Source organism: Lepisma saccharinum, chromosome 20, assembly GCF_977018435.1.
Source record: "Lepisma saccharinum chromosome 20, izLepSacc3.1, whole genome shotgun sequence".
Lineage (NCBI taxonomy): Eukaryota > Metazoa > Arthropoda > Insecta > Zygentoma > Lepismatidae > Lepisma > Lepisma saccharinum.
Genome location: NC_139248.1, coordinates 14,143,855 through 14,159,471, shown reverse-complemented (window position 1 = coordinate 14,159,471; position 15,617 = coordinate 14,143,855). Strand labels below are relative to the sequence as shown.

The 15,617-nt window shown below is 38.8% G+C and overlaps 1 protein-coding gene across 1 annotated transcript in view; it reads right to left on the bottom strand.

Annotated features, from left to right (window-relative positions):
• The window catches only part of LOC146003345 (AN1-type zinc finger protein 4-like), a 30,651-nt gene extending 25,429 nt beyond the window's left edge, over nucleotides 1-5,222 (bottom strand). The window contains exon 1 of the mRNA XM_083141625.1: nucleotides 5,097-5,222. The gene's annotated coding sequence lies outside the window, so the exon portion shown is untranslated. The remainder of the gene's footprint in view (nucleotides 1-5,096) is intronic.
• Between the last annotated feature and the right edge of the window lie 10,395 nt (nucleotides 5,223-15,617).

The following is a 15,617-nucleotide window of genomic DNA, read 5'->3' as shown; positions in this document are numbered from 1 at the left end:
TTTGATTAACATATGAAGTACTTTGTAGTGTCTGTTGGACTGAGCTTAGCATGTCTAATTTGCACGATGCACGCGAAATTAAAATGAGGTTACTTACTGCACGTCGTGTTGTAGTACAAACCCTTGCCTCTGGAGTTGAGGACCATAATGTTGTATTCCATTGGGTTGATTCAACTCGGATGTTTGGTGGAATGACACTCACAGATATGAAATGATGATATATTGATTGAAAACAAAAGATGACATGTTTATTCAAATTTGCTGTAATGCAAATTGGTGGATGGAATGAAGCACTGCATATGCTCCGCCATATTGTCTCACGTGCACTGATTGAGTCTCAGTCTCCTAGGTTCGAGAGTATGCATTGCCCTGACATCTATTGATAAAAAGGACAAACATATCAATTGTGATCTGAGACAGTGTCTGTTAGTAATTTCTTTTTTAAAAAAATAAGTATGATAGTGTAGCCTGAATGCAAGAAAAATATGAACAAAACGTGTTACGTGTGTGTGATGCTTTACAAAATTCAGCAAAGTTTGACTTTATTTGTCTGTGAAGCATACAGGCCACCAATGCTAATAATTTTTGTTGGTGAACGATTTAACGTTTTAAATCTTAATCCAATTTAAAAAAACAATAATTTCCAGATTCATTTTGTTATTTACGAGGGGCGATCAGGTTGCTCCGACCCTAACATAGAAGGAATGACGTCACGATTGATTTTTTATTTTGTTATTGTTTAGTGATCCTTTATATGCTTTCAATCTGAATTGCAAGTCTAAGTAACATACAGTTTTCTTTTTACAGGGGTTTAACTGAGTGAAGTTGTGTCAATGTGCCAGAATGGAGAAAACTGAGGTGAGAGCGGTGATCAAATATTTTGTGAAGAAGAAGTGGATGGTATCCAAAATTCATGAGGACTTGGTGGATACATTAGGGGGCAGTGGTCCTTCATACAGTATGGTTAAGAGATGGTGTCGTGAGTTTAATTGTGGGAGAGAGTCGTGTGAGGATGAACATGCAGGTGGAGCACCAAAAACTGTCATGACGACCGAAAACATTAACAAAGTCCACGATGTCGTGCTGAAGGATCGTCGAGTCACTATCCGTCATGTTGCTGAGATGTGTGGCCTGTCATATGGCACTGTGCAAAACATAATTACCCAGGAATTGCAAATGAAAAAAATTGCTGCAAGATGGGTCCCTCGAAACCTCACTCCAGATCAGAAGCGCACCCGAGTGCTCATCAGTCAAGATCTTCTTGACAAATTTCGTGCTGATATAAACAATTTCCTTCACCGATTTGTAACTATGGATGAAACATGGGTCCATCACTTCGACCCAGAAACAAAATCACAAAGCATGGAGTGGAAACACCCACATTCCTTACCAACGAAGAAGTTCAAGGTGCAAACGATAGCCAAGAAGGTGATGGCCTCAATTTTCTGGGACTGCAAAGGTGTCCTTCTTGTGGACTATCTACAAAGAGACCAAACCATCATTGGCACATACTACAGTGACCTAATCAAGAAATTACGTGATTCCATCAAGAAAAAGAGGCGTAGGATGTTGACCCGTGGTGTGCTCCTTCACCAGGACAATGCACCTGTCCACACCTCACGCATTGCGAGGGCCGCTATTGCATATGCATCGTTCAAATTGCTGCCCCACCCACCCTATTCCCCAGATTTGGCCCCCAGTAATTTCCATTTGTTCAAACATTTGAAGAATGACATTCGTGGGCAAAAATTTTCTGATGATTCCGATGTGATAATGGCTGTGGAATCATGGTTGGAGGACCAGTCCGAAGATTTTTATTTTGCAAGGTATCCACACGTTGGAGCACCGATGGGAGAAGTGCATTGGAGTTGCAGGGGAGTATGTTGAAAAATAAAATAAAAATTGAAACCCTATTGCCGCTCTTTCTATGTTAGGGTCAGAGCAACCTGATCGCCCCTCGTACATGGAGTAGAACTACTTTTCGTGGAATGCCCCACATGTAAAAAATAATGGCAGATTACAAAGTTTTGAAATACCACATGCAGGAATATGCTTGGAATAGAAACAGACACTGTTGGAATTTGAAGAAACAGGGTTGGGAAATTATGTGTAAAAATTGATTTCTCTTTTTCAGCCCACCTTCCCCTTCTTCAAAAACATTTTCTTTCCAGGCCCTTTATTGACAAGATATCATATATTTTGTATGACTGTATTTTCCCTAAACAAAACATTCAACAATTTTCTATGTGGTGCAGCTACCAGGAAAGAATGAACAAGTGCCTTCTACTTTGCCTTCCCTCCACGAGTGTTGGAAGTATGTTAAAGAACAATGCAATCTGAGATTAAGCAGTAACAAATGCATTGTAAGCGGCTCACATGTTGAGTTGAAACTGTACTTATCTGCTAGATTTAGACTTTTATTGTGAAGTTTCTTAGAATAGTTTTAACTTTACTGTGTGACAGTCATGACAGTACTGAGTGTCAGTCAAATGGCAAAGCCAGGTACAAATGGCAGTAAGCTGTTTCAAGGAAGATTTCATTGAAACGGATGGTAAGATTATTCACTTGATTTTGATTTGGTTTGTTTTACTTCGCGTTTTGTGCCTCTTGGCTAATTTGCGATGATTGGGATGAGTGATGAAATTGATGAATGGACATTCACAAACAACCAAGCCCGACCGGGATTCGAACCTGGGACCCTTGGCGTCCCAGCACGATGTGCTAACCACTCGGCCACAGGGTCGGGCAAGATTATTCACTGTACTTTACCTTCAAAAAAATGAAATGGAAAAGGACTATATTTTATTTTTGCATTCCACTAATAATATTATTTTAAATGAAAGCACAATACATACCATTCACATATAAAAAGGGATAAATTTCTTGCATTTTTCACTTTACTTCATATGAAATTTAATGTATCGCTTTTCATATATGAATGATATATATTGTGCTTAAAATATTTTTAGTGGAGTGAAAAAATAAACTATAGTCCCTTTTCATTCCTTTTTTTTTTTTTTTTGGAATAATGTGGTACTGAAGGTAACCCAAGGTATTAAGGACCATGGGGCATCAAGGACCGTGTGCTAGAATTTTGTAAAAAATGCAAAGAAATGTGAAGCGGCAGGCACACCAGCCGTGTGCATGGCCTGTGATCCTCTTTTGTTTGTGTAAATAGTACTCTGCACACAAATGGCATGTAAGCTGCGTAGTTAGACTGGGAAACAGACCCAGTCAAAAGCCACGCGAAAACTCCATGAAGAACTGCTGAGCGGCTGTATGAAGTTAAAAGCGCATCCTGGAACGTCTACTGCACTAACAGTTGCAGAAGAATCACAATTAGAGGAGTGCTTCATTCTATTTCCTCAGTGGGGTATTGGAATGAACATAACCAAGACTTGTGTGACGTAGTTCAAGATTATTTTGTTTCGAAAAAGAAGGACGTACCATACAAAAGCGGTAACATTATAATATAGGGGATGTAACCACGTAGTCAGTGTTTCAAACTCGCTGTGTTTTCACTAGAACATGACATGTTTAGTATTTTTTATTTTTTGAATTTTTTTTGGAGCGAATTTACAATATAGAGAAAGTCACCAATTTTGTTAATTTTCGGTATACTAACTAATTGTGGCCTCCAAATGACGAATCTGTTGTAAAAAACCGGGGGTCACATCTGGAAATTAGAAAAAAAAGCAGATTGTTTTTTTTCATATATAGGTGTATATGTGTAGTTTTACGAATGAAAATGTCATTGTTTCCAACCACACCATTATTTTACAAGAAAATGATTTATGATGTTCAATTCTAGTACGAACCCTATTTTTTCGATGAATCTAGGGGTGAAATGAGAGCTAATGGAACCTAACCTAACCTCGTGTGAATGGTTCGTGGGGCTAACGTCAATGGTTTGTGGGTCCCTGTGGATGGTTTTTGGGTCAATGGTTTGTGGGGCTCCCCGTGGATGGTTTTTGGGGCTAATGAACAATGTTTCATCAAAATGTACAATTTCCAGACGTGACCCTCGGGTTTTTACAACAGATTCATCATTTGGAGGCCAAAAATTAGTTAGTACACCAAAAATTAACAAAATTGGAGACTTTCTCTATATTGTAAATTCTTACCTTTTTTTAAACTGCTTGCTTAACCTAACCTTACGGAAAATGGTTTTTGGGGCTAACGTCAATGGTTTGTGAGGTATTAGCATAATTTCAAATCCGGGCACGAAAGTAGGTATTTTCCGGTGAACGAGGTTGCAAAATCGACAAAACACTCGCACAACGCGCCCTGAACCAGTAGACTATCGCCCGCCATAATGTGTTACAGAATCGAAATAACAAGTAACAGTAAGTGCGCGTAAATGAAAGAAATAGACATTATCTTAGTTAGAAATGCATTATTTCACCTTAGGAAATGTTCCGCATTCCAAAATAGTATGTTAGCAATGTAAAAAAGACCGAAATATATGATTTATAGGTGTCTCCCCCATACTATAATACTACCGTACTTTCCTGTAAATTTGAAGAAATCCGTCTCCCCTATACTATAATGGGCATGTTACCCATTTCCGTAAGTAGTTTCTTCTGTAAAAATTAAGAAATGTGTCTCCGATATACCGAAGCTTTACCATACAAAGAAGCAGTACATGTAGCCTAGTTCTTCAAAATCCAATTGCATTCATCCTAGATTTGATCTTGATTCTTTTTAAAACAATAGAAGGACTTATGCAGAAAAAAAAACGCTATGATGTTATGTTTAATATAACACAAATTGCGCTTCACTCGTCATTTTATTATGAAAACAAGTACCACGTAATGACTTTTTCCTGTCTCATTGAACACTATGAAATCCAGAACTACTGGACGAAATAATATCCTGTAAAATTACTTTACTTATGTTTAAGTACACTTTGTTCTAGACGTGTGTCGTTACTACTATACTGTGGGCTACATTTTTGTGTACTTACCAATACCGTAGTAAACCTTAAAGAGGGATAGTTTTGTTTGTATTAAAACGATCACTAAACATCAGATGTGTGTTAGTTTGTGATACTTGAGAAAACAAATGTGCTACATATCAAGTTACAACATCGTTACCTTTCATTAAACACTTCAACTAAACGCAGAATTACAAAATTTGCATTTGTTTATGTCACAACTGAAAAACATCGTCTGCTACACATAGCTTACACCCACTTTGTCCTTGCTGCTGCCATCTAGCGCATGAATAAACCACGGTGGAATGCCTAAACTACCCAGAATGCATTGCTCGCAGTCACAGTTAACTGCAACATGTCATCTTTTTCTTTTAATCAGATTCCTGACTGGCAAACCATAACTCGAGTCTGGAAATTCGAGTTCTTCGCAGTGTCGGGAAATTTCGATTTTTTTCCGTTTGGGAAATGGCAAATTGGGCTGATTAGGGAAGTTGGTTGCTGCCGATCTTTCCCGGTGGTGGCGCCAGCATAGTTGATTCCATTGAGAATTTCGTTCGTCATTTGGTTGCCTTAAGCTTTACATTGTAGCGCGATGAAGTGTGTTATTCAAAAGTTATTTTCACCGAAGTGAAGATTTCTCTAATATAAGCCGATAATAAAAATGTGTTTCGTAAATGTGTAGGTAGCAGGACGATAGTTGTGTATAAATATTTGATCACATTAAGCCTCTTCCTTCTCCCAAGAGAGAATCCTGGCTACGTTACTATGTTGAAGCTTTGACTTTACCTCTTATTAAGAAATCATGTGGATAGCATTACATCATATACTTAAAAAGAGTAGCTACGATAAATTTGCAAAATAAATAACTTTAGAAGAAGACATTTATAATTTATTGGTCGGCTCAAAATCTCATGGGCATTCCTTTGTAAAAGCACAGAGAAATGTAAAAGTCCCTTCATAAAGTTAATCTAATAATCATTCATTCTTAGCTGCCTTCATGTCCGAAAGCCTTGAGTGGAAGACCTGTATCCTCGCCGAAAGCTCCGAGTTAAAATCCCGTCTTGGCAGGAGTACTTCTTTTCGATTTTCGTTTCAAAAATTTAATTTAATCATCATTCCCTCACTGTTATAGAAAATTGACAGAAAATAAGAAAAATATAATATTCAACATTTCAGTGGCTTGCTCAAGATTTTCGAAAGGAGGGGGTTAGGTATACATTTTCTTATAGTCAGTCCTCATTTTGCCATCTTTTCCTGCATTTGATGCTCTTTTTCTTAGGAAAACTGGGCCAAAGGGGGAGGTTATAATCCCCACCAACCACCCCCACCCCCTTGGGCACGCCACTGCAACATTCATATCCGTCGGTCGATTATACAAAGTGACAGAAAAGCTATATGAAAGGAGAAAATACAGACGAATAGAAAAATATATTGACTAAATAAAACTCGTTTCTTGCAAAAATAGCACTCTTGAGATCTCGTAAGTACGTTTGCAATATCTCCACGCTGAGCTGATTTGGTTTATTTTCACTTCGCATTACTGCCACGTTTGGCTAAACGCGAAGATGAGGATGAACATGATATGACGAAATTGATGTATAGTCGTGGAAAGAAATATTTCCCCCATAAGACTACTGGTATTAAGGCTCTATGGGGCTCTATTTTTTCTAACAAGTACTCGCATGCCCAGGCCAGGATTCGATTCCTGGACCTCTAACGCCGTAGTGTTTAGCACCCCGTCACGAAAATCGGCTCTCCACGCTGTAAACCGAAGTGTACTTTTAGAATGCGAACATGCAACTGTCTTTCTTGTAAAAATAATATCTTCTCCATTGACAAATGGCAATGGTATTCAGGCATTAACTATTGCTGCCTTTGTATCATCAGTCAGTGGCGAAGCGTAACATCTTCACGTAGTCATTGCAAGATTTGCCAAACGTCAGGGTCGATCTTTCAACCGGGGGGGGGGGAGGGGGGCAATATTTCTCTGCGATAAACGCCAAGGTCATTGCCAATTCAATGTAAAAGCTCATACCACAGATCTTACGACTACAAAATGCATAACTGTATCCCATACGATGATTGATTGATTGAGTTTATTTTACTTCGCGTTTTGTGCCTCTTGGCTAATTTGCGAAGATGGGGATGAGTAATGAAATTATGAAATTGTTGGATGGACATTCACAAACAACCAAGCCCGAGCGGGATTCGAACCCGGGACCCTTGGTGCCACAGCGCGATGTGCTAACAACTCGACCACAGGGTCCGGCCCCATACGATGAGAATTATTAAATATGATTATATCGTTCAATATATGTTTTTCTTCTTAACAAGTGGAAATAGCAGACATTCGCAGTGCCGTGCCCAGGATTTTCGAAATTGAGGATTATGTGTACTTTTTTAAATAATCATTCCTCATTTTGCCATCTTTTTCTACCTTTGACGATCTTATTTTTATATTGAGCCTACGCAGGGATTATGACCCTCACAAACCCCTCCTAGAGCACGCCACTGGGCACTCGGAAGAATCTTGATGACTCAAGAAAAACCCTGCCGTGGCTGTAAACATGGGGATGGGGGCTGAAAAAAGGCCTGTTATGACCCAGACCTTCAACAGTGAAGGGAAGTAGAAGTTGTTGGATCATGTCGTAGGGTCTCCATGTTCGGAAACGTTCGACTGTTTTCGGCACCGGGAGAGACCAGAGAGATTAGCACCATTCTGCGATGAACTGAGCCGTCCAACACCATTGCCTTCAATAGTAAACTTGGCGGGACGGTTCGGCGCGAGGGGAAGTACTGGGGCCTCATTCCGATGCGCTAAGATTAGCGAATCTCTTGCGTATTTCGAGCTGTTTCATGCTGTCGCTTGGCTTATTTCGCACAAATATGCGAATATCCTGACTTCTTTTTTCAGTTCTTCTCTAAAAATTTTAAAATGCAATATTTTTAATATTTTGCTTGGTCATCGCCGCATCTCCCGATACTGAAAAACCCTCTGTGGTGTGGTTGAATAATAGTAAAGGCTGAATCACACCAGACTAGATTACCTTCTTGATTTGCCACTTGGACTTGGACTAGAGGTGTTGTATTTTCTCGTCTGCCAGTTTTCGCATCCCACGAAATGTACGCTGTATAAATTCCTTATGTGATTGATTGATTGAGTTGTTGTTTTAAAGTCCACTTTATGCACAGTAAGGCTAATAGGGACTGGACCTACAGTTTAAAGTGAGATCCCAACCACTGTGCAATGTTCCTTCACCAGGTATCGAACCCGGGACCCCCTGATTACAAGGCGACGACGCTACCAGTACGCCATCGGGGAGGCATTACCTGTCTAGAAGTTGAACAAATGAATAATTTCGTAAAATCATATCTTGACTGGGGTGAGTGAGTCTTAACATTAATTTAAATGTAACGTTTTTATTTACATTAATACATTATCAGTGTTGAATAAAAAACTTCCAACTTCAACCCAATACTATACATAGATAATATCCGCAAAACATATGAGTGTAGCATACAAAAACAATGCAATACAAAATAGCAATATACACAATATATTGAACATATTTGTATAACAACATTTTTTTGAGGTTAATATTTTGTACTGAATATATCTTGCACAAAATAATAATAAAAAAACGAAAATAAAAAGAATTTACACAAGCACAAAACTAAATAAGAAAATTATTGATATGAAGATATGTGTATACTTTTGGTTTGTGAAACAGACTGAACATTGACAAGCTAAATACAAACTACCTTTAAAACACTGTTAACTGTTATTCAGATTACACAAGAAGAAGAAATAGATTGTCAAACGTGTTTATAACTACCTGCTCACTTACACAATTTTTATTTAATTTCATTAAGATATTTAATTGATGAATGAAAAAAAGTATTCTCTTACCACTCTGAAGATAGTTGAAGTCTAATGAAATCTTGTCCTCAAATGCAGCGGACTTTGGCACAATATTTATTTGTTGAAGAAAACGAGACGATATTTAGTTAATTTAGCTGTACCAGCGAAGTATTTATCTCGTAAGAGAGGTTATCACGTGAGTTTCCCCTGGACATGTACTCGAACGGAAAAGTAACAGTTATCACAATTAAATTTTCTCATTATTTGTAGTATACTATTCATACATTCTAAGGTACATCAGAAATACGTATTACAATGATACAATCTAGGTAAGCAAACAAAATGGAAGGACAATACCTTGCAAAGGTATTGGATCCAATACCTTACAAACGCAAAAAATATCGTTTAAATGAGTTAACGTGTATTAATAAATTTATCTTATAGTACTAAGCATGTTATAGGCTAGCTGGACTGCGAAGCCCGAAGGATAGACACTAAATTATAGCAGAATATTTGAAAAGTGTACAAAATTGTTAATTTTAATTAGAAAATGATGGTGCTTCAGGATTTGGCAACCTGTGCAAATTATTGTAGTAACACAGCTACTTAAAACCTTGAATATTACCATACATTGGAACAACATAAATGACACCTTTATAAACCATATCTTGGAATATTACATATTTTCAGTGTATATTCTGGTGGTTGTACAACAGACTTGCTGAAAAGGAACATTTCAAATTTTCACTTCAAATAGATCACGATTAAAAATGATATTTCAAAGCACAATTGCTGTGGATGATATTAGTAAAGTCAATGACATTTCTGGGTTGTAACCGTGACTTGGTCATCACATACTTTCTTTCTCGTGAATTTTAGTGGGGAAATAATTGATTGAGAACCAGTTTTACAAATTTTCACCTGCGAATCTGGTCATTGTGTTTACTGGCAAATAAAACAAATCTAAAGAACACTACCAATTTTTCCAGAACAACCACTTTTGACCATAACCCCCAACTTTAGGCCTATGCGCATAACTTCGATAACTGTCACTGTTATCGGCTCCAAATTTATTTCCACCATAATCGTCATGGTAGTCGTGGATATGATCATAATCATGTTCGTAATGGTCATGAAGAGGATGCAGATGGCCTCGAATGTATCCTACGTGATGAGGTGCATGGTAATGATCGCGAGTGCCATGAGTTTCATGGTTAAGTTCCTTGTGGTCATCTTCATCGTCATGAGGATGTGGTGGAGCTTCACTTCGTTCATCTTCTTTAGTATCCTCTTCCGGTTCATGCTTCTTTGGTGCATGAGGTGAATGTGTAGGCTTGCCAGAACTTTCATGAGCAGCATGGTTGTGGTTACTGGGATCTTTATGTGAAGTAATAGTGACTTTTGTTGTTTTGTTACAATGGCAGTTACGGTGTTTGTTACTAATTGGATGTGCATTACTGGCATGTTCATGTGGGGTGTGAACTATTCTTTCTTCTTTGTCTTCTGTATATCTCTTCTCGTCAATTTGGGGTTTACCATTGTCGTCCTTCTCATGTTTTCTTCCAGTGGTATGAAGTATCTTGGTAGATATTTGCTCCTCAATATGATCATGCTTTCCTCTACGTCTGTGGCCATCATGGTGTGTTTTCTCGCGTTCTGGTTGGTGTTTAACGTGTGTGTTTGGAGCGTGATTATTGTAAGTTGTAATGTAGTGAGGTTTCTTTGGATGGTAAGGGTGCTCCACGTGGTGGATTTGAGCATCCTCTTCTTTCTTAGTGTGGCTACCATGATGAATATCTTCGCTGTAGTGTTTGCGTTCTGGTTGAGCTAAATGATGTGCATGTTTAGTCTGGGTATATGGTGTGTTTGGTTGTCGCAAGTCATGAGCATGTGTGGTGTCTTTCCTTCCCTCATTATAGTGATGCCTACCAGAATAGTTATCAGATGGTTGTGAATGTGTTTCAGGATGGTCATCAGCTGGTTGTGAATGTGTTTTAGGATAGTCACCATCTGGTTGTGAATGTGCTTTAGGATGGTAATCAGCTGGTTGTGAATGTGCTTTCTCTTTGTTTCTGTTAATATACGTGCTATAGTTATATTCCCGAGGTCTGCTGTTCTTTCTAGGATTGCTGTGTCTGTATGAATCTTCACTGTGCACTGTACTGTGTTCTTTTCTGTTGTACTTACTTGGTGCATTCCCACTGTCATGCTTGTTGTACTGTACTTCAGAGTGCTGTTTGATACCGGGCTTCTTTTCTGGTTTGGGATGCAAGTCTCCACCATGATCTTTCCCATAATTGTCAGGTGCATGGTCGTCTTCAGCAATTGATATGTCACTATGGTAGGACCCACTGTATACATGAGGAACAGGTTCTTCGTTGAAAGATTCCTCATTGTAGCTTTTATCATCAGATTCCTTGTTCTCCAGATAATCACCAGTGCTCGATCTCAATGTATCTTTGCCTTCTTTAATCCAATGCCCGACATCAGCATCGTGAGAATGTCTCAGTGATTCAGTAGATTCCTTTGCATCGTTCAGATCTTTGTGGGGATGGAAATTCCTTTTGTGGGAATCGAGAACCAAGTTATGAACCCTATGTTTGTTACCAGATTTGAATGATTCGTCCACTTCCTTTTCAATAGGACGAATGGGATGATCAAACTGGACAGGGCCTACTTTTTCAACATCCGAATGGTAGCGAGTGTGGTGCTGCCTTGGTAAAGGTTTCACACCACTTTGCTGTCCCTTGTAGCTAGGTTCTTCCTCACGATAATGACTGTCCCTCACACCTTCTTTTTGATATCGGGTACCTTTACCTTCATACTTCACTTCACCACTTCTGCTGTTCGCTGGAACAGACCCATGATGGTGATGATGATGATCGCAAATACTATCTGGATACTCTCTGCTTTCCTCTGCATGAACTCGTTGGTCAGCTCTGCGGTATAGATGAGGGGTGCGAGTTAGTAACCCGGTAAACTCTTCTCCATCATCTGGGTGTTTGTCAACACTGTGCCTGGAAGCTTCAGATAGGTATTTTCGATTGTTGCCTGGATTAGAACCTCTTCTCAAATGAGCTGGAGACTCCTGGCCGGCATCTTTGTCATACTGCCTTCTCTCATCAGTCTCTATAGATCTACCAAGCCCATGGAGAAGACTTGAGCTGATTATACATAGCACAATCTGCAAGATAAAAATATACATACTAGTATAATTCCTTAACTGAGTGGTGAGCGAGTTAATTTATTGATTTGCTTTATTTTACTTCGCTCTTCTGCCACTTTTGGCAAATCGGTAAAGGTGATGAGATGAAACTAATGAAAGGACAATCACAAACACAAATGAACAGCACACCAGCACAAGTCTAACAGAGGATTATACTGGACGTGAGTCCAGACGCCATAGCCTCGTTAGTCTGTAACATGAAAAACTAAATATGCTGACCAAGGCAGAAATTTATTTTATTAAAAACATAAACTAAACGTAACGTTTCAACCTTCTAGCAAGGTCTTCTTCAGACTCTGTATCAAGTACAAATGTAACAAGATACAAAAACAGGGCATATGCAAAGTGCTTAGGAAAGCGGGCATTAAAACTTACAGGAAGGGAGGGAGAAGCATCTTAGGAATAGCGAAGAATGCAAACAAGAAAAAGGAAAACAGAGAAGAGGAAGAGGAAGGGATTATCTACGAAGTGAAATGTAAAGAATGTCAGAGTGTGTACATAGGAGAAACGAAAAAGAAGCTGAAAGACAGATTGAAACAACATAGGGAAGATGTACGACTTAAGAGAGACAAATGAGATATTTAAACACACGAGAGAAAGAGGACATGACATAGAGTGGGATGAGGCTAAGCAGATAGGAAGGGAGAAGAGAATGCTAGTGAGAAAATGGAAAGAGGCCAAGGAAATAGAGAAGAAAGGTGAAGAAGACACAATGAACTGGAATTGGGGACTGAAGTTAAACAAAGAATGGAAGAAGGTGTTAGAAAGAGTGGAAAGGACAAGAGAGAAAGAGGAGAGGAGAAGGAAGAAAAATGAAGGAAAATGAGCGTGAGATAAAAAGTCCAACCACATTCTATATGGAAGTAACTATGTTTAGAATTTTAAGTGAAAGTACATTTGACAAGGGAAACACAGATCTCATTTGTCTCTCTCTTAAGTCGTACATCTTCCCTATGTTGTTTCAATCTGTCTTTCAGCTTCTTTTTCGTTTCTCCTATGTACACACTCTGACATTCTTTACATTTCACTTCGTAGATAATCCCTTCCTCTTCCTCTTCCCTGTTTTCCTTTTTCTTGTTTGCATTCTTCGCTATTCCTAAGATGCTTCTCCCTCCCTTCCTGTAAGTTTTAATGCCCGCTTTCCTAAGCACTTTGCATATGCCCTGTTTTTGTATCTTGTTACATTTGTACTTGATACAGAGTCTGAAGAAGACCTTGCTAGAAGGTTGAAACGTTACGTTTAGTTTATGTTTTTAATAAAATAAAGTACTGCCTTGGTCAGCATATTTAGTTTTTCATAATCATGGAAACAAGGCTTAATGGTGTTATAAGTCTGTAACAAAGTAATGTGGAAGAGAATTGACCATTAAGTGTCTTCAGAAACGGTATATAACACTCCGATGTGAGAGTTAAGAAAGTAAGGGTGTATGAGAAAACAACAGAATACCCCACATGACCCCTTTGCCATTTGTAAAAGTTGACCTCGATCCAATATGGCTGACTTCAAGATGGCGGCCATGTCACGGAAGCACACACATGGGTCCCTTTCCCCGATGTACCCAGGTGAAGTTGAATTTGACACTACCTCATCCGTTTCAGAGGAACAAGAGTGTGTCCTGGGACTTTTGAATCACCCCGTATTTGATTTGATTTGAACTTTTGTTATTTAGCATCACTTTCCTCTCAGTACGATCCTGCGGGCTATGATGTAATAATTGCAGTGAACTATAGATGTCTCTCTTTTGATTCATAATAGAAACATATGTTTGAACGCTTCTAATCCACAACAACCCTCTTGAGAAGTAGATTCAAAGTTGGTGTTAAAAGAAGCCTTATTGATGAAAATAACTTTAACTTCTCTTGTTTTAAGTGCCTGCAGCAGTTCCTCACTTAATAAGGCAAATCACATTTCTTACCGTAACCATTTTTAAAGCAAGAAATTTTAGAACCACAATTAGTACCCTCACAGTTTGTTTTTATCATTAAGAGCTATCTCACGATCTCACAACAGTAAAATCAGCGTGATGATGATATTATTATTAATAATAATAATAACTGAACCGCGGTAGCTCAGTTGGTAGAGCATCTGGCAATCACGCCGAAGATCCGGGTTGGAATCCCGAGGCAGATGATCTGCACCAGGATATTTTCCAGCCATTTCCCTGCTCCTGCACGACTCTGAGGCCCACCCAGCAATAAGTACCTGGGGACAACCCTGGGGGTTAAAGGCAGCCGGGGGTGATTCTGATAACATCATCCTGACTATGGCAGAGATCAAGAATAAGTGGAGCTCTATACCTCCACATCACCCCCATATGCCTTCATGGCATGCATGCAATCGCACAGGGATCTTACCTTTTAGATATGTTAATTTCCTCTTACTTCAATATGATTTGTTTTTAAGGTTTACATTGTTTTCTCATTAGCACTTTAATAGGTCTATTCATAATAATAATTATTGAAACAGGTAAATTAATTAACGTTATTATTACATGAATAGGTATGAGAATAGATAGAGATATAACAGCACCAGGAGCGTACCCGGGGCTTTCAGCGAAGCCTGAAGTCTAGAGAATAAAATACAGGAAAAAAATCGATCAGAAATTGTAAATAATATTATTCATATCAGTGAGATGCTGATTCTGGAGTTGGCAACCTGATTTCTTATGAGTTTGCAACCTGATTTCTTATGAGTTGGCAACCTGACTTCTTAGGAGTTGGTAAACTTATTTCTATTCATAGCCTAGGACCACGTGATATAGTGAGATACCCCAGTGTACGCCACTGAATAGCACAGCACGTATTCATGATCTAGGTTATGTGTAGTTACGAACGCTAAAATTTGTATTACATTAAAACTGTCCTGGAAGGAAGTTAAAGGCAAAAAATAAAAATAGAATATTTATTGAAAAACAAAAAAAGGGATGTTATGTCCAGTTGATGAAAAGTAAAAGTTCCTGATTAATATTTTATGCATTTTATTATAAGTAGTGTGCATTACTCTTCTTAGGTACTGTCAAGTCGTATGATCTCAATCGCTAATCCTTGCCTTCATGCAAGTTCGACAGAAATAAATACACCTCGCTTATACAAGAAATGCTTAACAAGTTTATTTTGATTATATAATTGTAGTAGCTTACAGGCCCGTACCCAGGGGGGGGGGGGGGGCATGTGGGCCATGGTCCCCACCTCGAGCCATGAAACTTTTAAATGTGAACCTATAAGAAGCTACGAAAATAACATCGACGATTTTTCAAACTTGCAAAATTTCAATTTTGACCTTGCATAAATGAATGTGTTTGTTGCGTAGAGAGGCAGTCTCTAGAAGCCTGCAGTCTGGAAAACTGGGTACATTTAGTTTTATAACCATTGATGCAAGGCTACCAGCAGTGGCGGCCATTGGAGGGGCATGGGGTCAGTCGCCTGTCCTCCCCTACTATTTCAACTTTTGCTCTTGCACTATGGCCTATGAATGCTAAGCCTTGTCTACCCAGACCCGGTAAAGGCACATAGTAGTTCGGATCCCACTTTAAACTGTAGGTCCAGTTCCAATTAGTCTGTCTGTGCAGAAAATGGGCCTAAAACAAAAACTC